The sequence below is a fragment of the Bubalus bubalis genome, chromosome 6 (assembly GCF_019923935.1).
Source record: "Bubalus bubalis isolate 160015118507 breed Murrah chromosome 6, NDDB_SH_1, whole genome shotgun sequence".
NCBI lineage: Eukaryota > Metazoa > Chordata > Mammalia > Artiodactyla > Bovidae > Bubalus > Bubalus bubalis.
In genome coordinates this window covers 21546626-21566979 of record NC_059162.1, presented here as the reverse complement: position 1 = coordinate 21566979, position 20354 = coordinate 21546626, and the positions used below count along the sequence as shown (strand labels likewise).

General features: G+C 47.9%; 1 long non-coding RNA gene, 5 other non-coding genes and 1 pseudogene across 6 annotated transcripts; 2 read left to right on the top strand and 5 right to left on the bottom strand.

Moving 5' to 3' along the window:
* Positions 1-7149: 7149 nt before the first annotated feature.
* TRNAN-GUU lies at positions 7150-7223 on the bottom strand. The gene has a single exon. It is a non-coding gene; the product is annotated as a tRNA-Asn (tRNA).
* Positions 7224-8210: 987 nt separating this feature from the next.
* On the bottom strand, positions 8211-8282 carry TRNAE-UUC. Its single transcript has one exon. It is a non-coding gene; the product is annotated as a tRNA-Glu (tRNA).
* Positions 8283-9171: 889 nt separating this feature from the next.
* TRNAV-CAC lies at positions 9172-9244 on the bottom strand. Its single transcript has one exon. It is a non-coding gene; the product is annotated as a tRNA-Val (tRNA).
* Positions 9245-9859: 615 nt separating this feature from the next.
* On the bottom strand, positions 9860-9933 carry TRNAN-GUU. The gene has a single exon. It is a non-coding gene; the product is annotated as a tRNA-Asn (tRNA).
* A 3438-nt stretch (positions 9934-13371) lies between these two features.
* TRNAQ-CUG lies at positions 13372-13445 on the top strand. Its single transcript has one exon. It is a non-coding gene; the product is annotated as a tRNA-Gln (tRNA).
* An 852-nt stretch (positions 13446-14297) lies between these two features.
* LOC123465893 lies at positions 14298-15724 on the bottom strand. Its single transcript, XR_006641189.1, has 2 exons — positions 15419-15724; positions 14298-14785 (listed from the first exon to the last, which is right to left on the bottom strand). It is a non-coding gene; the product is annotated as an uncharacterized LOC123465893 (long non-coding RNA).
* Positions 15725-16856: 1132 nt separating this feature from the next.
* On the top strand, positions 16857-17793 carry LOC123333995 (annotated as a pseudogene).
* The last annotated feature ends 2561 nt before the right edge of the window (positions 17794-20354 follow it).

The window sequence follows — 20354 nt, the reverse complement described above, 5'->3', positions numbered from 1 at the left end:
TTGTCGCTTTAAGAAATTCAGTCTTCAAGGAAGGCACTAGTCAGGCCAACTTTGCTTCTAGCCCTAGCTCTTGATGGACTGGTGGCTAGGATTCCTGGTTTTCACACGGGCTACCCTGGTCCAATTCTTGGACAGGCAACAAAGATCTTGCTTCAGGCCACCACTCACTGCTGTGTCCTTGAGATCCAAATGTCTTCCCCAGCAACAAAATACAAAGAAACAATAGGGGACAAAAAATAACTGCATGTATGCCTTTGGTGGAAATTGTGGACAACAAGATACAAAAAGACCAAAATCCCAACTGTCATCTCCGAAGAGCCGGTGCCAAAAACAGGGTCCCCGGAGCACAAGCAGGGTACTGCACATTCCCCCTGCACACGACACCAGGAAACACACAGGCAAACCACCTGAGCCAGTCCTGTAGCCTGACCCCTCCACCCACCCCGTGGAAGGAACCAGCACACCACCCCTCCCCCTCCCCCCCCACCCAGGGCAAACAAGGGAACCTGTTACTTGTTTTGCTGCAGCAGGGATCCCAATAAAGCCTTACCTGAGTTTCTAGTCTGTCCTCTTATCAATTTCTATTGATTAAGGAAGGCTAAGGGGGTGGTTTAGTCACTAAGTCGTGTCTGACTCTTGTGGCCCCATGGACTGTAGCCCTGCCAGGCTCCTCTGTCCATGGGATTCTCCAGGCAAGAATACTGGAGAGGGTTGCCATTTCCTTCTCCAGGGGATCTTCCCCACCCAGGAATCGAACCCGGGTCTCCTAAGAACCCTTGGTAAAGAGATAAGCTGAAAGCCATCAAACAGCTAGTCTGGACTGGTTGATCTGGTGAAGATGACTAATCAGGTAAATATTCTTGGCTACGTGTGGATGCTCCAAAACTTCTTGAATGTTTAGTAGTGAAATGAATGTGGCAAATTTCCGTGTGTCATACCTGCCAGAGTCCTCCCTTTGACACGTCTGAGATAGCTAAGCCTAATGGAGCTACTTTCCTCGTCAGGATTTCTCAGTTTCACATACCACCCTTTTCCTTGGCTTATAATTATTTTTTTCTTCCGTAATTATTTATTTATTTTAGTTTTGACTGCTGGGTCTCGCTGCTGCGCGTAGGCGTCTCTCTAGTTGTGGCAATCAGGGGCTTCTCTTTGCGGTAACGTCTCTTGCTACCGGGCACAGGCTCTAGGCCAGCGGGCTCCGTAGGTGTGGCACACAACACATGGAACATTCCCTCACAAGAGATGAAACCTGTGTCCCTGCATCGGTCGGCAGATTCTTAAATATAATTATTGTAATTCATTATTCTTAAAATAACACCACATTTTCTCTTTGACACAGTATTAACAGTTGAAGGTCAACTTAAGATAATGATTGTGAGCAACATATAACTAAGTAATCAGCTATCTGATAGTGAAGGAAAGCCAAAAGTCTGAGGACAGCCAAAAGAGCCCAATAAGTGTTTCGAGTTTACTTTGCCTCCCAGCCCAGGCCAAAAGAAAAGAATAAGTATCAACATCACATTAGCCATAACCAAGTGGTTTTAAATGTTTGACAAAATGAGGAATACCATGTGTAAGGTTCAAAGAGTATACGCTTCCAAAACGATTACCGGTGCACACCAACCTGAATAACTAGTGAAGCATTACCAAAGATCTAAGGTATGATAAATCACCAGACCACAAAAGGCTTCCTCATGACGTCCATGAAAGAGCTCAGAGTAATCACATACACGCACACCCCTCCGAAGAACTGGGTTTGTTTGTTTGGGAAGGAGGGGTATGGGCCTGACTTCTTTCACTCAGCGTAACGTCTATGAGATTTAACCATAGTTTTCAGGTAGTTCTTTGTCTCTCTGTGTGTTCCTTGGAAGAATATGTCTCAGTATACTTATCCAGTTGAGGATATTCTGAAATGGTACGATACGAACATTCTCTTATGACTTTTCAAGGACATACACATTTCTCTAGGGCAGCCCATTCCAATAAAATAATGCCAGGGTTGACCTTTAGAATAAAAATTTTAGGATTTTCTCCCCAACAAAGTGGGTTGATTCAGAAATAGCAGGGGAATCACAAAGCAGGACAAGCAAACTATGGCAAAAGCATAGGCAAATTGCGCACAAAGGAGAAGAAGGAACGTTCTTTGAGAGAGAGAGAGAAAGAAGCTGAGAGGACTTGTTTTGAACCAAAGGACACTGGGCAAAAGTGAAAGATCAGGGTGGTGACAGTTTCTCATTGGCCGAGTTGCTGATATATTGCAGGAGATACAAGGTACATCTTTTTCTGTCCGGGCCTATAACTGATTGTTCTTTCCTATTGATGATTCTTCTGTTTAGGTCTATGATTGACAATTCTTCCTGTATTTGAACTTGAGTGGTAATCCATGAGAGCTCCCCCTTCTGGTCTCCTGACTCAATTTTAGTGAGGTTTCCCTTTATTAGCATTACACCTGCTGCTGCTGCTGCTGCTGCTGCTAAGTCGCTTCAGTCGTGTCCGACTCTGTGCGACCCCATAGATGGCAGCCTACCAGGTTTCCCCGTCCCTGGGATTCTCCAGGCAAGATCACTGGAGTGGGTTGCCACTTCCTTCTCCAATGCAGGAAAGTGGAAAGTGAAAGTAGGAAGTCACTTGGTCGTGTCCGACTCTCAGCGACCCCTTGGACTGCAGCCTGCCAGGCTCCTCCGTCCATGGGATTTTCTAGGCAAGAGTACTGGAGTGGGGTGCCATTGTCTTCTCCGAGCATTACACCAGTCACCTGGAATTTAAAGTTTTCAATTACAACCTATTTTAAAAGTTTGTGAGATTTACTGCGTTAAAAAACAAAAAACAAAAAACTCATCATTACCACGTGTGACACTAGAAACACTTGTAGTTCAGTAGTTACCCGTGACTTGTACCTGTCGCATGGGACAGCAGAGGTCACATATATAGCAGAGATAAAAGTACGATTTCTGGGCCACAGCACGTGATAGTGTATGTACGACCCTTAGCTGATGCTGCCAAATTCCTCTCCAATTTTGTTGACCTTACTAACACTCCTTTTAGAAATGAAAAATAATTTACAGCGCTCTCCATCCTGTGAAATTTTGGTACTGTTTGCCTTTTTACTTTTCTTTCTTGAGTTTATTGAGGTGTAATCTACATAGTAAAATCTGCCAACATTAGACTATTTTACACTCTTTACTATGATATCATACCTCTGCAAAGCTGGATTTTGGTAGTTGCTATGATAGAAAGCAAGTGCCATGCGAAAAAATGGATGCCTAATAAGAAATAAGGTGACGCTTCGAAAAAGTTTGAGAAGCTGTGCAGCGCACAACATTAAGGTTATGATTCTGAAATGTCAGAGCACTAAAAACAACAAACCACTGCACCAAACTTTCGTCAAGGGAACACGTAGTAATATGCCCGGCATCAGCCATGTACGAACAAGATATAGAAATATTTGTAAACAACAACAGCATTCCCCAACTAAAGCGGTATTTCTGCTGTCAGCCAATCTACCAGGAAATTAGGACAAATGGGAAGGACAAAGAGAGAACAAACTTGCAGGCAACGAAAGATGATTCATTCATTAAATCAATTTAATATAGTCAAAGGAAACTATAGATCATGAATCTGTCATTTAAGCAGACACATGTCGGAACACGAGAATGTTGGAATCATATATTGGTGTATATATGGAATCATATATTACAGGACACCTAAAAATATAAGCCAAATATTGTAGGGGGAATGATTGAGTCCTCTGGTGTCTAGAATTGTAACTATTCATTCCCCTTTACAGATATTAGTATATTCAGTATACTTCAAGACATAAATTTAAACTTTTAGAAGTTTAAATACTCATTGGCTATGTTGGCTTATCTGAGCAGTACAACCAGCATAGGAAACTTAGGAAGTCCAATGTAATTCAGATTTTCAACCTAAATAAACCCAAGACTTAAATACTAAAATATTATACCACCATTATATTCTACACCTTTATAAGATAATCTGAAAATACATATAGAGTTGGTGTTAGACCAAAATGAGAAAAACAATGTAATTATTCTGAGTCGCTTCCATTTAAAAAAAAAAAAAAAGAACATGAGTAAACATTTTGAAGGCCATTATGTAAGTTATTTAAATTGTTTAAAAGTATTAAGAATAATCTGTTATCAATTTCATTCCTTCATGGTTGCTGTTCCAAGTAATCAAGACCATTTACTCAATCTACAGCTAAATCTATTTTTTTTCCTTGTCACAAATTTAGCAACACAATTTTCCTTATATAAATACCACATGGAAGCATAAACAGTAGAGTATTTTCCCCAGAAAGTCTTCATTTTTTAATTTTACATTTATGGAACTGATTATCACTTTCCTTAAGAGGAGTGACACCTTTAAATTTTGAGAGGCCTAACTTGTCTGTTCTCCCCAGAGTGAGAGAAAGTGTATTGACTTGTTTCTGAGAAAATATATTTAAACAGGGGAAAAAAATACATCAAAGCAGTGGGCCTTGCTTGACTTCCCTGGGGGTACAGTGGATAGGAATCTGCCTGCCAGTGGAGGGGAAACAGGTCCGATCCCTGGTCTGGGAAGACTCCACATGCCGCAGAGCAACTAAAACCCTCGAGCCACCGCTACCAAGCCTGTGTGCTGCCACTACTGAAGCCCATGCACCCAGACTCTGTGCTCTGAAACGGGAGAAGCCACCGCAACGAGAAGCCTGCACGCGCCAACTAGAGAGAACCCACACAAAGCAACTAATACAGGGCAGCCAAAAATAAATAAAATAAATAAATTTTTAAAAAAATTAGCGAGCCTTATTTAAGGTGAAAGCAGAGTCAATGATGTTTATTAACACACTTGCCAGTGTGAGAAACAAAATGAAATACAATTAAGCGATATTGGAGGAATCTCACTGAGGAAAATAGGAATTCTGTAATACACTTATGAGTCCCCAGTGCATAAAACTGTGCTTGAAGTCATTGCTAGTCATTCCTTTTTCTTGAGGGCTGAACTTGCTTATGGTTCTGGAAGTATTCAATCTTGATTTGCAGGGTTGTCAGAAGTGTTCACGTTGCTGACTTCATTGCTTCTTTGCAAAGATATGTCTTTTCCTCTGCATTCTGTAGTCCGATTTCAACAATCCTTACCTCACTTGTTGAATATTTTCAGCTATTTAGAAACTTTCATATACCAGTGAAAGAAACTGTCTGTTCCATGCTAAAAATTCAGTATCCTTCCTGTGTTAATCTCTTAGGACACTTGTGCAGTGCTTGACTAAGATAGACTGGGCCCACCTGGATTTGACCAAACAGTGGAAAGAGGAGAAGTGGACAACTTCTCAGTGGGGCCGTGTCACATCCCAGGAAATACTAGAATCATCAAGACAAGCAGCAATGAAAAAGCCTCATGGTCCAGCGTAACTGTCATCTTCTGCCTCACAGGGAACAGGACCCCTGTCAACCACCACTCAATGTGGATTATCCCCAGAAGTTCACTTCCTAAAATGAGACCAGATTACCACATTGATAGGAGAAATTGCAGGTATGCGCGCCGAATCGCTTCAGTCGTGTCCAGACCCTGTGCAACCCTATGGACGGTATCCTGCCAGGCTCCTCTGTCGGATGGGATTCTCCAGGCAAGAATACTGGAGTGGGTTGCCGTGCCCTACTCCAGGGGATCTTCCTGACCCAGGAATCGAACACCGTGTAACTTACATCTTCCGCAATGGCAGGCAGGTTCTTCACCACAAGCGAGCGCCATCTTATCAGTGATGAACAAATCAGAGAGAGAACATATTTGTCCCCAAACCACACGGTACAAAAACGTCAAAACGCACAGTCTCTGCACGTAAGATTTAATAGAAGAACAGCGCAAACAGGAGCCAATAGCTCTAAGGGTCCAGGTCTGAAGCGGGAGCTTGCGAGGGGCAGGATTTCCGCGGGCTCTCTAACGACATGTGAGTTAGCCCATGTGATGGGCTAACTTTTATCAGTTCCGTTCAGTCGCTCAGTCGTGTCCGACTCTTCCAAAAAATAACCAAACCAAAAAACTGTCAAGGAATAAAGTAAATGGGGTGTTCCATGGTAACACCCCACTTTATAGGAGGAGGGACAGACACCGAATTTTTTTTCCTCACGTTAAAAGTGTAACCAAAGTTTGTAAATAAAAGAAGAAAGGGGAGAAGGAAAAAGGCTCTGGGATCAGTGAGATTTTTCTCTTTGGATAAGTTGCTCGGCAGAAAGAGGCCATCCTGGCCGTCTTTTCTGGACCCGGTTGACCAGGTCACCGGACAAAACAATGGACAGTTACTAGAGGACTTTAAAAGTGGTCAGTGACTAACTCTCCACCATAAGCAGTAGAGCACCTCTGTGTAATGCCACAGCGTCCCTCTATTGTCTTTCCCCTTAGTTGGGTCAGGAGGCCACTGCTCCCTTTGTTAGTTCAGAGAATCATAGAGAGATGTATAGAAAAATTGTTGTGTTGCCAAAGTAATTGAAGAAAGGGACACTGAACGACTGGAAAATAATTTGAAATACGACTCAGTCCCGCTTCTGTGGAAGGCAAATTTGCAGGACTTACCAACTTAAGAAGCATATAAACACTCAAGGAAGCGATTGCACTTCCAGGTTTCTACACTGTGGAAATAAATACCTGCACGAATGGTCAGAAGTGTGAGTACGATAATGATGGTTGCAGCATATCTGTCATCATAAAACCATGAAACCAAATAATACATGAACCATGTAGGAAATGCCTTTCTAAAAAAATAATGCAGAGGCTAACGGTGACGGTGGGTTCACTGATAACATTATTGACAGAACAATTGCTAAGTGCTGGCCTCCTTTTACAGGTGAAAAACCTGGGGCACATAAGGTATAACTTACATGTCTAAGTCTATGTACTTGGCAGAATAAAGACTTGACCCCACCGGAAACTGGATCCCTTGATCTGTCTCAGGAGGTCCTGCCTTAGGCAAGTATGAGTGAATAGGAATACACTTGCACTTGCAGAGTACAGGGTGGGCAAGGTGAGGTGGCCCAGACTGGCAGCAGTCCGGAGGTGACTAGGACCCCGAATATTTTTGTGTGGGCCAAGAACCGCTTGAATGGTCGTCAGCACGGAAAACCTTGAATGGGTTCTAAAACCTCGACCGCCCGTCCCTGGGTGGGCTCGAACCACCAACCTTCCGGTTAACAGCCGAACGCGCTAACCGATTGCGCCACAGAGACACCACCGCACCGGGCCCCTCGACTCTTTGTGCTGGAGACAAGAATTCCCAGGACGTGCCTCTTGCTCCGCAGAGAAACGGTGCCGGTTCCAAAGCCTCGGGAAAACGGAAAGATGAGAACGGTGAATCACATCGGACCTGAGACTGGGTCAAGACCAGGAGAAGACTACACAAAACACCATTATCCCAGGACAGCCACCCAAGCAGACAATTCCGGAAAGCTCTCGAGAATACTTCCCCTCCCTCTGATGCATCTCCCACCTGGTCCACTCATCCTCCCACCACAGGAAAGAAGGCTTCCCCTTTGTGTTCTGGGCACAGAGAGCCAGGCAAAAGAGCCAAGGGGGCAGCTGCACTTCCCCATGGGTCTTCCCGAGGTAGGTGGTTCTAGCGCTCAGGCTGACCCAAGACCCCACTGTCCATCAAGACGACCCGGAGGAGTCCGGATAGCAGACGGTCCTGGGGTTGCGGGTGGGGGTGGGGGTGGGGTATTCCTACAAGCGCAGAGCATGCCCGGCCTGCACTTCCTGGAGATCCGAACCGAACTCCCCCGGAAGCTTCTCTGCATCCTAAAGAGAATGGATTTCAGGTTTCCATGGAGAGAGTGACAAAGCAACGTGGGAAAATGTGAACTGTGCGGCTGAGTACAGAATACACGATGTTACTATTCTTGTAACTTGGATGTATGTTTTGGAGGGTTTGGGGTTTGGTTTTGAATGAATCTTTGGAACTCGAGTCCCTGATTCTCTTTGGATGAAAACTCTATAAGGAAGACTCTGGGTTTCTAACAAGCAGAGAGAAAAGAGTGGAGAGGAGAGCTGGGCAGCCCAGGCTGTTCACTGCATCCGGGGAGTCTCCTCCAGCCTGCCTGATGTCAAGGACCCTGAGGCCGGGACCCAGTGCAGACGCTCTACTGCACTGGACCTTGAAGCAAAAGACAATTCTGATCTGGACAGGAAGACATCGAGGACTGGAGAAGAAAACAGCTTTCCCTGACCGGGAATCGAACCCGGGCCGCGGCGGTGAAAGCGCCGAATCCTAGCCACTAGACCACCAGGGAACCGCGCAGAAGAGCGGACTTGGCTGTCCAGGTGAAAATTGAGAGTGCAAAGATGAAACCAGAGATGCAGAGAACAGGAAAGGAAATGTCCCAGCGCCCCCACGGCTGTATGCAGCTGTGCAAGGCTCGCAGCCCTTCAAATCCCCGTTCCTGGGCGACGCTTCTCGTTCTGAGACCAGGTCACAAACTATCCGGTTGGGTCCCTCCTGGTCCAGCTCTAGCGCTGTGTGCTGCCGAGCCCAGGTCATGCTCTCTTTGTGAACCTTGGTTTTCCCTCGAGTCAGGGACTCGACTTGGCTTTCAGCGGGTGATGAGCGGATCCGTCTACCTCCAGATCTCTGACCTGGCTCCGGGGCCTCTCCTGACGACCGCACGGGTACCGGTTCCTTTCCCTCCGCGACCGGCTCAGTTCGTGGAGCCTTAAATTCTTCACTTCCGCGTCTTTGGCTGGAGCCCACGGTGAGACCTTGGTGCGGTCTCTTTTCCTCTACCAGGGAGATAAAACTGCTCCTCAGGTGTTCCGAGGTGGGGGAAAGCAAGTGAGCGTCACGGGAATGAACTCCATGGTTTTCAGAGACAATCTGTGAACACGTGGAAGAGACCCAGGGGCCCGACAGGGAGCCGAGGCTCGGGGTTTCCGGACGTAAGGGTGACTCGAAGTCAGTCTTGTCCTTGCCCGCCCCCGGGATGAACTCGGCCTGGATTCACAGGGACTCGGAGCAGAGAAAGGAGGCCTGCTTGCTAGTGCTGAGGAGACTTCCAGGTGGTCACCAACTCCTCCTACAGCTGCGTCCTCTGCTTCACCCCGAGCCTTTGGAACCTTGTGGTTTTGCCAATCAGAAAACAAATCTCGGTGGGGGAGGGTGGGATGGGAAGAAAATAAGCGGTCTGTTTCCGCCCGGTTTCGAACCGGGGACCTTTCGCGTGTGAGGCGAACGTGATAACCACTACACTACGGAAACAGGACACCCGGCACCGCTTAACACCGTATCCATGAAAACCCGAGGTCCCGCCATCAGTATCTAGACCACCAATTTCTAACACTCAAAAGGAACCTTGAAGCCCCAGGCTCTCTCAGGCACGGAGACGGCGGCTCCCGAGCGCTCTGCTTTAGGGTTCCTCCTCTCCCCTCAAGTGAGGACCCTCGGGCCCCCACAGGATGCCTTCGGGTTCCCGCACCCAACCCAGAGTCGTCAGACCCTCAGCTCCGCACCCGATCGCAGGGGTAGCCCACCACCGCCCCCCCACCCCGCCGCCGACTCCCCAGCTCCCGGAAGCCGCAGGGGGTGGGGGGTGCGCCCGAGGCCCAGGAGACCCCGCAGCCCAGCAGCGTGGACGCCGTCCCTCCGCCCCTGCGGACCCGCGCCTCGGTGACCCTTTTCACGGCGCCGGCGGTCAGCGCTCTGGGCTCTCAGGAATGACCGACGCTTCCAATCCACCCGGGACCCGCCCTCCCCGCTGCTCCTTTGCACCTGACTCCTGTGCTCTTTCTCCGCAAGCCGGCTCGCCGCAGCCCTTCTCCGGTGTCCTCTTGGCAAAAGGGAGTCTCTTTGGTGGCCTCTAAAATCTCACCCCACCGTCCCTGGGTGGGCTCGAACCACCAACCTTTCGGTTAACAGCCGAACGCGCTAACCGATTGCGCCACAGAGACAGCACTACAGGCCTTTTCTGGACTCTGTATGGAGTAGACACGTACTCATCCCCAGGGTAAGTCCCCTGCCCCCAGGGATACGGCGCCACGTCCTTGCCCCCTACCCGCCACAGATGCCAGCGCCCTCAGAAATACCGGGATCCAGGGTTCGGACCCTCCGGGCCTGAATCGAACGAGATCCAAGGACAGCTGAACACCCGGTGGGCTCCCATGATGGCTCTTCCCGTATCCTCGCCTACACTCAATGAATGAGAGTTTGCCCACCCTGGCAAAAGGCCTCCGGGGCCGAGGTTGTGCTTAAGTTTCCTGTGTCCACCAGGCGATTTCCACCAGGACAGAGGTCGTGGGGATGGTCGCCCCGTGTCCGCACGCCCAGGACAGGGTCTGGCACTCACCGGGACGCTCTAGGACTTGGATGAATATACATTGTCGTCTTTAGCCCTTCGTCCCATTAAGACCCCTGAGAATGGAAATACGGAAAAGTTTTCGAAGGGCGAAAAGTTCTTTTGAAATGCCTTTATGCCGGTTGTTAGATTTCGCAGCATCCCGTGAGGCGGGCAACGGAAAGGTCTCGGGTGCTCCGGCTGTGCCCAGCTGGGTAGGCTGCGTCCTGTGGGGTCCACGTGGGAGCGGGAAAGGGCGGGAAGTGAAAGCCAAGCGGGGAAGGTGGGTTTGGGAGGAAGGCACTGAGACCTGCCAGGATCTTGGGCAGGGATCCCGAGAGAGGAGCATTGTCCCAGTCCGGTAACAGGGTGGGGAAGGAGGGAAAGAGCTGGTGCCTGCAGGAAAGCAGGAGGCTAGACGAGGAGGGGAGGGGAAAGCTGAGAGGGGAAGGCCAGGGAGGGGAGGATCAAAGAATTTGTGCTTCCACCGGTCCCTGCTCCTTCTCTTGCCTTCTCTCTTCTTCCCATCCCTCCAACTGAGAAATGTTGACACAGCCACATCTGAGAAGAAAGACCCAACGAATGTGTGCTCAGGAGCACAAGCTCTGGGTTGTAAAAATGGTTCTGCCCTGTGTGGCCTTGAACAAATAAAGACAACTTTGGGTATCTCCCTACTTTCTTGTGCAAAATGGGAGCAATAAGAGCATTCTTCTTCACGCTGCTGTTGTCAGATGTGCCTCGGTTTAGAAACTACTGGATCAATAATGCTATAGGCAGCAAAATCATAAATACTATTATCATAATCCTCTGAATCTTTTGACAACCACGATCCTTATTTATTTCACCTGAAAGTCGCCTTCTGCTTCTAGAAATTTCTGTAAACTGATTGCTCTTGCGGTTTGCTCCGCTGTGGCCAGACCACCCCCTTGATCGCCAGTTCTCTGCTTGCCAGACGGGGACCCATGTGCAGGTTGGAGGCAATGGGAAGAGTACGGAGCGGTGGGGGAAATGAGCCTTTGCGCACCCTTTGGAGAGGCCTCTGGGACCGGTGGGGTCCTCCCACTGCCTTCTTTGGTTTCAAGGGAGCTCCAGGAGGTCAGGGATCTGGTGGCGGTCGCTCTTGTGTCCCCTCGCCGAGAACAACTTGAGGGCCTCCTCACTCAGTCTCCAAGAGACCCTCAGAGTGTCCTGCCCAGAGAGCAAGGTATTCGTGCTTCCTGGGATGGTGGGAAATATTCCCGCATCCTCCTCCCAACTGTGGAAACCGGAGGTGGTGGAGGAGCGCTAGCGACAGAAGAAGGAGGTCCAGAAAGACAGGGCGGAATGGGAGGGGAAGGAGCTGCAAACAGGGGATGAGGAGAAAGAGCGCGAGGAAGAAGGGGAGATGAGGAGAAAGAGAGCAAGGAAGAAGGGGAGATGAGAGAGAGGTGGAGCCGTACAAAGGGAGGACCAGGATAGAGCGGGAGGACCAGCGAGAGGGAAGCGGCAGTGGAGGAGAGGGAGGAGGAGGAGTTACGTTCCCAGGGTAGTTCTGTTCACTGGCCCCCAGCACAGGCAGCTCCCACCACATCCCCACCAGCTCCTTAGCTCTCAGATCCAACACCCAGGCTTTCGTCCCTCAAAGACCGTCTCTCCACCCATTGCGGTTCTAACCTCATTTGATTTTTCTCCCTGCCCCTTGTGAGAGCCTGGTTCTCTAGGTTTCCTGGCCATTCCGTGATCTGTCAACATACTTTCTGTGCATTTCTTCTGTATCAGCCAGAGACCATTACTGGTCCTTGCACTCATAAACTTTGACCGGCCTTCAAGGGCTCCTGGAGGAGCACTTTGTGTTGTTAGTTACCCCTCAGCTTCTTGATTTTCCAAAGGAAGTTTCATCTTTTCACCCCGGAGCTGTGAACTTCCTCCTCCTAAGAGGAGCCTCCCCTTTGTCTCCTTCCTCCTGTGTCAACCCCTGTTCCAGTCTCTGGGAACCAAATACGTGTCTCCAGGCAACACTGGCCACCTTTCCGACTCTTTTCTTTGGGCTGCAGCTCTCTTCTTCAGATGCTGTTTTTTTCTGTTCTGTGTATTGGATGAGGGAAGAAATGGCTCTGGGATAGAATGAAGAAGTAAAGATTATTACTTTGAGACATCATGTGGATGTATACTTGTTATACATGTAAATGTTTAGTGTGGTGGTATTTTGTGTACATAAATACTGTCTACACTGTAAGACAACTTGGATACATACCTTCTAAATATGTGTACACTCTTCTTTTTTAAATCGTGCCATTTCTGGATATGTTAGAAATTGGAATGAGACTGACGTGACCAAGCTCTGACAAGAATCTGTGACTGCTTAAGTGTCAGAGCCCTGCCTCGTGGGCTCCACGACACGTGGTTGATTTTGAGCCACCCCAGGTGCTTTCAGCCTGGTTTGTCTGAGGGTTTTGTGTAAATGTTCATCTTTCCTTATACTGTAAACCTGGCAAATTTTGGGAGAAAAACTTACCCCCCAAATCAGAACTGTATGGAGAAGAAAAGGAGAGTTCTCCTGCCTCCATTTGTGGTCCACACACTTTACATATTACACATAAGAGGCGGTGGTGGCGGCTTTGGAGTGTAATGGGTGCTACAAGAAAGCCAAGGGACCCAGGAGATCCCACCTCCTGCCCTGACGATCACCTGCCCTCTCTGGGCTCTGGGGAAAGGGTGAAGGTAAAGGAAAGGAAAATAACACTCTTATTTGCAGAAATTTTACCTCAGCATGGGACACTCTGGCAAACCGAGGCAGAATATGCGGTTGATGAGGGTGACTTAAGGGGCCCTTCCCTGACCAGAAACCCAGAGTGGAACGTTTACTTCATTTTCTGAGGTGCCAGTGAACTGAGAGATGTCAGTCAAAGGAGAGGAGCAGAGGGAAATCAAAGAGGGATGAACACCAAAGCGGGTCATCCGTATTCAGATCTTGTCGGGTCCTTGGAAGAACTTCCCTGAGATTGTGGGTGGGGAGTATGGAGCCTAAAGAAGCAGGTACCCTTCTCTGGCGATGGAAAGAAGTTGGCTTTCAAAGGGTGTTCCATGGTGTAATGGTGAGCACTCTGGACTCTGAATCCAGCGATCCGAGTTCAAATCTCGGTGGGACCTTTCTGTTTAATTACAAGAAGGACACGTTTTACTCCCCTCATAGGACCATGCTTTCCGGCTCCCGCGACCCCCAGCGGCGTAGCTCACACGGACCCTGCGGACAGGTGTGGACCGACCGGGACCGGGGGGCGTCCTCGCTGGGCCCGGGCGGCTCTGCCCATCCCTGGGCATCGGAGGGCCGGCGCCTCTCCTGCTCCCCGCCCCGCCCCCTCGGCCAGTGCCGCCCCCTCGTCGGGTCCCCTGGGTCTCTGGAGTGAAAGGCAGAGGCTGAACCCACGGAGTCCTGCCCCGCGAGGGGCCTTCGCACCGCACGCCTTGTAACTGCACGGCTGTGCCTGTGAGTAAATGGTGCCGGGGAGGGCCTGCGATGTCGCTGACCAGCCAGGATGGCAGCTTTCGGGTCCAGGGTTCCAGACCTGAATGGGAAGGAAGTGTGTTTTAGTCAGGTTCTCTATTATTCTGAATTGTTATTGACCCTGTCCCAGTATATTTTGATTTTATTCAGAGTTTCTCGCTCCTAAGTCTCCGTTGGGCACGCAAAGCCGCTGTTCGGCCAAGATTTGAACCTTGACTTCTGGAAATCTCCTCCTTTGGTCCCAAGCTCAGCCTGAAAGGTCGCGGATTCCCGCGTCTGAGGCGACCCCAGGTCCCTGACCCACGGCCGCCGGGCCAGGCTGCTCCGGGGCCGAAGGGGAGACGAGCTGCTTGGAGTCCGCACCCCCGGCCGGGCCCCCTTCGTCCTGCCGAGACTCTGCTCCACCGAGAAGACGCCCCACTTGTGTCCTCTACTGCTCGGGAGGAAAATATGGATGAGGCCCGTGATGGACTTGAAAAGCCAGTTAAAGTGCTCCCTTCGCGGTGCTGAGGAGCATCTCTCTGATGCTTGTATTTAGGAACTTTCAGCGGTTACAAAGGACTCAATGACGCAGCTGTCTTTGGAGGACGGGAAAAGAAAGGTGTGAGGCCGGCGAAAAGATCCGAGGAAGGGCAAGGGCAGGAGAGAAGAGAGGATGAGCCAGAAGGGAGAAAGGGACTGGAAGGGAGAGGAGCGGGCGGGTACCGCGGCGGGGACGGTCGCTGAGTTGGGGCGACCAGAGCGAGCGCCTCACTCTGGAGCAGTTCCCACCCTTTACTGACGCGTCCGGGAACCCGGTTCACCCTCAGTCGCAAAGCTGCTGGCCTGGCATTTGTCCTGGCCAAGTTTCCTTCGCGGGTTCCGTGCGGAGCCGGTGAGGTGGGCTGTGCGAGTCTGCAGGTGAGTGGAAGACTGGCGGGCAGGGAACCGCACACACTCCACTTTTCCCCTTTGCAGGCCGGTCTGCAGGACCTGGGGTGGGAAACTGGAAAAGCGGAGCGTCAGTATTTATTTAGAGATAAGGAGATAAATAGCCAAACAGTTGGTTAGTGTTTATTCTCGGAAAAAAAGAAATGTGGGATGGGATCAGGGTCCACTTTCTCCCATAACAAGTTTGGGGCATATGTAATTGACTATATATATATAGTCTGTATATAATATGTATGTACATGTATTACTGCATATAATGTATACCTATCTATTATATGAGTAAAACTCACTGCTTGTGTGTCCAACTTAAATTTTTATGTAATTATATGTGCCAAGCTTTTAAAATTCTGGGTCTAGTATCATGTGTAGGAATGTTTTCCACTGTAAAAACGTAAAAAAAAAAAAAAAAAAGGATGGGGGGGCCCATTCTCGAAGCAAGCAATGGGCCCATTATTCCCCCTTTGATGGGCTGATCACATGAGCTAGTAGACTGGCAGACCCTCTCAGTCCGGGAGGTCACTGCTTTCGTCTCTCTAGGAAGGTTCATAGTCACTGAAAAGTGTCAGTAACAAATAAAATCACACCCAATCTTTATGCAGTGTTGCTCCCAAAATGCAAGAGCTTACACCCAATGAAGACAGGCAAAGTGCCCAGGCATGGTCTACAAGTTTCAAATGGGTTTACTCACTTAATCCTTTCAAAAGGCTTGCATCATGTCATCATCCTCATTTCACATATGAGGAACCTGAGACATACAAAGGTTAAGTAACTTGTCAAGTCAGTCAGCGAGTGGGATCCGAAAGCAGCAAACTGTAAAAATGCTTGACAAAAAATTTAAGTCCGTGTATTTCTTTTGAAAAAACACCCAAGAGGAGTCACGTAACAGGCATTCAGTTCAGTCGCTCAGTCGTGTCCGACTCTTTGCGACCCCATGGGCTGCAGCACGCCAGGCTTCCCTGTCCATCACCAACTCCTGGAGCCTGCTCAAACTCAAGCCCATCCCGTCGGTGATGCCATCCAACCATCTCGTCCTCTGCCGTCCCCTTCTCCTCCCGCCGCCTTCAATCTTTCCCAGCGTCAGGGGCTTTTCCAGCGAGTCAGTTCTTCGCGTCGGGTAGCGAAAGTATTGGAGCTTCAGCTTCAGCAGCAGTCCTTCCGAAGAATATTTGGGGCTGATTTCCTCTACGATTGACTGGTTGGGTCTCCTTGCAGTCCAAGGGACTCTCAAGAGTCTTCTCCAACACCACAGTTCAAAAGCGTCAATTCTTCGGCGCTCTGCTTTCTTGATGGTCCAACACTCACATCCATACACAACTACTGGAAAAACCATAGCTTTGACTAGACAGACCTTTGTTGGCCACTGCTGAGTGTTCCAAATTTGCCGGCAGAATGACTGTAGCACTTTCACAGCATCATCTTTTAGGATTTGAAATAGCTCAGCTGGAATTCCATCACCTCCACTAGCTTAGTTCATAGTGATGCTTCCTAAGGCCCACTTGACTTCACACTCCAGGATGTCCGGCCCTAGGTCAGTGATCACACCATCGTGGTTATCTGGGTCATGAAGATCTCTTTTGTATAGTTCTTCTGTGTATTCTTGCCAGAATACAGGACTGTTTCTGTTCTTTATTGTGTCCGCCCTTGCATGAAATGTTCCCTTGGTAGCTCTAATTTTCTTGAAGAGATCTCTAGTCTTTCCCATTCTATTGTTTTCCTCTATTTCTTTGCATTGTTCACTGAGGAAGGCTTTCTTATCTCTCCTTGCTATTCTTTGGAACTCTGCATTCAGATGGGTATATCTTTCCTTTTCTCCTTTGCCTTTTGCTTCCTGTCTTTTCTCAGCTATTTGTAAGGCCTCCTCAGACAACCATTTTGCCTTTCTTTTTCTTGGCGATGGCTTTGATCACTGCCTCCTGTACAGTGTTACGAACCTCCGCCCACGGTTCTTCAGGCACTCTGTCTAAATATATGTATGTGAGAAAATAAGCTGCCACCCGTAGTCCCAACCCCCGGAATTAACTACTGTTATTCTACGTTTTGGCAAAACATATATATATATATATATATATACTTAGTTCATAAAATTCAAATGATGCAGAAAATACAAATATGTAAAATTTTGAGACATGTTAAATTCAAAAATAACTTCTGTTAAGGTAGTTACATATTGACGGAGTCATTTCGGTATATCAACAGAAAGGAAAAAAATACATCGTAGCTCAGTTGGTAAAGAATCTGCCTGCAATGCAGGACACCTGGGTTTGATTCCTGGGTCGGGAAGATCCCCTGGAGAAGGAAATGGCAACCCTCTCCAGTATTCTTGCCTGGAGAATCCCATGGACAGAGGAGCCTGGCAGGCTACAGTCCATGGGGTCACAAGAGTCGGACACGACTTAGTGACTAAACCACCACCATACTTTTATAAAATAGAGCTCTTATAGATTCTATTTTTAAGCATTCAACTTAATAGTGCATAAATTTCATGGAAGAAAAATAAAGAAAAATGAAGAAATTGTTGAACTTTCAATCAAATTGTTTATACGAGAGATGCCTTTCTGAAAGGATTCCCTAAGGCTAATAATAATAATTTAATTAAGACATTAAATTTGGGAATGATTCTTCTCATTACTTTTAAAAATCAAACGTCTTGAGTGGTACCAGACCTTGGAGGAGGTGTTCATTGAAAGTTCAGGTGCCGCCAGGCACTCGCGCCCAGGATTATCCAGTGCGGCCTGCAGAGCCGGCATTGTGGCGCTGGCCGTGGGTGGCCGCGAGATCCTCAAGGGCAAACTCTTTGACTCTACAATAGCTGATGAGGGACGTGGACTCCGGAGGATAGAAAAATGGTCCGTATTGTTCTTACAAAGACGAAGAGAGATGCAGCAAATTGTGGACTTCTCTTCTAGAATCTGATTATGCAGCTGACCCTTGGGGCAAGACCAAATGCAGAGAAACTTACATTAGAGAGATTCCAGAAAGAAAATCCTGGTTTTGACTTCAGTGGAGCAGAAATCAGGGAACTACACTAAAGGTGGACCAGATTTCTCGAATCTTGAGAAATAACTGATGCCCTTCTTGCGCATTTTGTGGATTCCTAGCAGATGTTGCCAACTTAATCAGAGGAACAGATTATGGTCGTGGAAGAAAAATGTGGATACCTAGTTAACAAATTGCAAAATACCTTTAAATATGGTTCTAAAAATTGCATTCAAATATGATTTACATAGGAAACATTTAAATACTGTGGGAAACATTCTATTGATACATGGTAACTTTCTTTTGGACTTGTTTTTGCTCAGCATGATGTTTTATATGCTGCACTTTACTAATTTCATATTTAGCCTGTTATTTTTAATACAAAAGTTTTAGGGTATAGATCATGTAAAATGACAGGGTGCCTTCAGGAAAATTAAGTTTTTTCTTTCAATAACTGTGATGCAGGAAATAATGTTCAATAAATGTTTCTAAATAGGAAAAAAATAATAATAAAAATAAAAATCAAACGTCCTAAGTATAATTTGAAAATAATACAACGCATCCATTTCAGGTTTTTGATGACTTTTGACAAACGAACGTACTTACCCCATGGAACCACTATCTGTTCAAGGAAAAAGCATATCTCCAGAACTCCAGACTGTCCTCTGTGAGCCCCTTTGCAGTCAGTCCCCCTACGCTCCCTGACGCAGGTCATCAGTGATCTCGGTCCTGTCTCTGTGGATCGATTTTTTCAGTTCTCGAAATTACATAAATGGAACCAGAGAGTATGTTCTTTTTCCCTCACTCAGCATGATGCGTTTGAGAGTAATCCATACTGTTGCCATGTATCAGGTATTTGTACTACTTTAGCGAGGAGTCAGTGGCACCCCACTCCAGTACTCTTGCCTGGGAAATCCCATGGACGGAGCAGCCTGGTAGGCTACAGTCCATGGGGTCGCTAAGAGTCGGACACGACTGAGCGACTTCACTTTCACGCATTGGAGAAGGAAATGGCAACCCACTCCAGTGTTCTTGCCTGGAGAATCCCAGGGACAGAGGAGCCTGGTGGGCTGCCGTCTATGGGGTCGCACAGAGTCGGACACGACTGACCTAAGCAGCAGCAGCAGCCCCGAGGAGTACTATTCCTTTGAATGAATATGTCAGAATCATATGTATCTATTCACCTCACGACGGACATTTGAAATGTTTTCAATTTGGGGACTATAGTGAACAAAGCTGCTATAAGCAGGTCCCTTTTGTGGGCTTATGCTTTATAAATTCCATTTACATTTTTTAAATTATTTAACACGAATTTACTTTGTGAATGGATGTTACATTCACAAAGACAATTTATTGCAGAGTTACAAGTTCATCTTTGATTGTTTCCTATCAGGACATAATCCATTCAAAGTAATGTAAGCCACAGGTGTATTTTTGATTATCCCATTTAATCTACACAACAACTTTATGAAGTACTTTATGATTACTTCCATATGACACTTGCAAAATTGGCCTAGCAAATGGGAGTCGGCCCAAGGTCAAACCGGAAGGCCAGTGGTGGCAACATGACTGAAAAGGAGGCCCCACCCCGCACCCCCCAGAAGCTGCGTTCCTAACTGCAGACCCACCCCCAATGTCTTCCTAATAACCTCGGTGTGTCTGACAGGCCTGGAAACCAATATCCAAGCCGGTCCTCCTCACGGTATTACTTACTGATCGGCTTCTTTTGGTCAGAAATTCCTCCATCAGGGGTCCAGAGCCTAACAGCGTGGACAACCTTGAGGGTGAGGAAATCCGTTAAAACCTCCAAAAACCGGTTTTCCATCAAAGCCACTAAAAATTAACCTTGGTCTTGGTGCAGATATTTCATATTTGAGCGAGGAAATCGCCCGCTGTTGGGGAGACAGAGTAGGATGTTCTGCTTTCACTTTCAATGACCTAGATCCTCGATCTGCATCCTGTGTGCTTTTTGGTTAGTTTTCTTTGGACCTACCCTTAAGCATCACCTCACTCCCAACACCTCCTCCGATCTCAGAGGCTTCTTGGGGCTGAGCGGATCTACGGAGTGCCGTCCCCGAGGCAGCCACGAGGGGGAGGACAGTCCTTCCCGCCATGGTCCTGCCTTTTCTGTTTGGCCCAGTGGTTTCTATTGGCCAGCAGGACTTTGTGAATCAGAAGTGAGCACAACACATCCTGAGAAAGGGGTTGGCAAACAGCCCACCAAACTGCCGACAACTCGGCGTGGGGTTTTCTTCTAAACTGTAGTTCAATGTTTTTCAGATAGGAAGAAAAGGAAAACTACTTTTGACCGAAAGAAGGAAAAAAAAAAAAAGTTAGGTACGATTTCTACTGCCATTCAAGGAGAAGGGATATTAAGGAGGTTTCCTGGTCTGCCAACTACTGAAGCGTGTCAGCTGCACAATCGAGGCTGAAACAGAGGTAGGTACTGCTTTCTGACTGGGAAGGTAACAGGAGAAAGCCGAGAGAGAAAAAGGCGGGGGTGAAGAGAGAACTGGATCCAGAAATGCGAAGAGGCCTGCTTGGGTGAGAAGGGATGAGTGCCAGGGTATCTAAGCAGTATCTCCAGCAATGACTAAGGCGTGCAATAAGCAAGGCAGCTGACCACGCAAGAAATGAAGCCTCTGAAA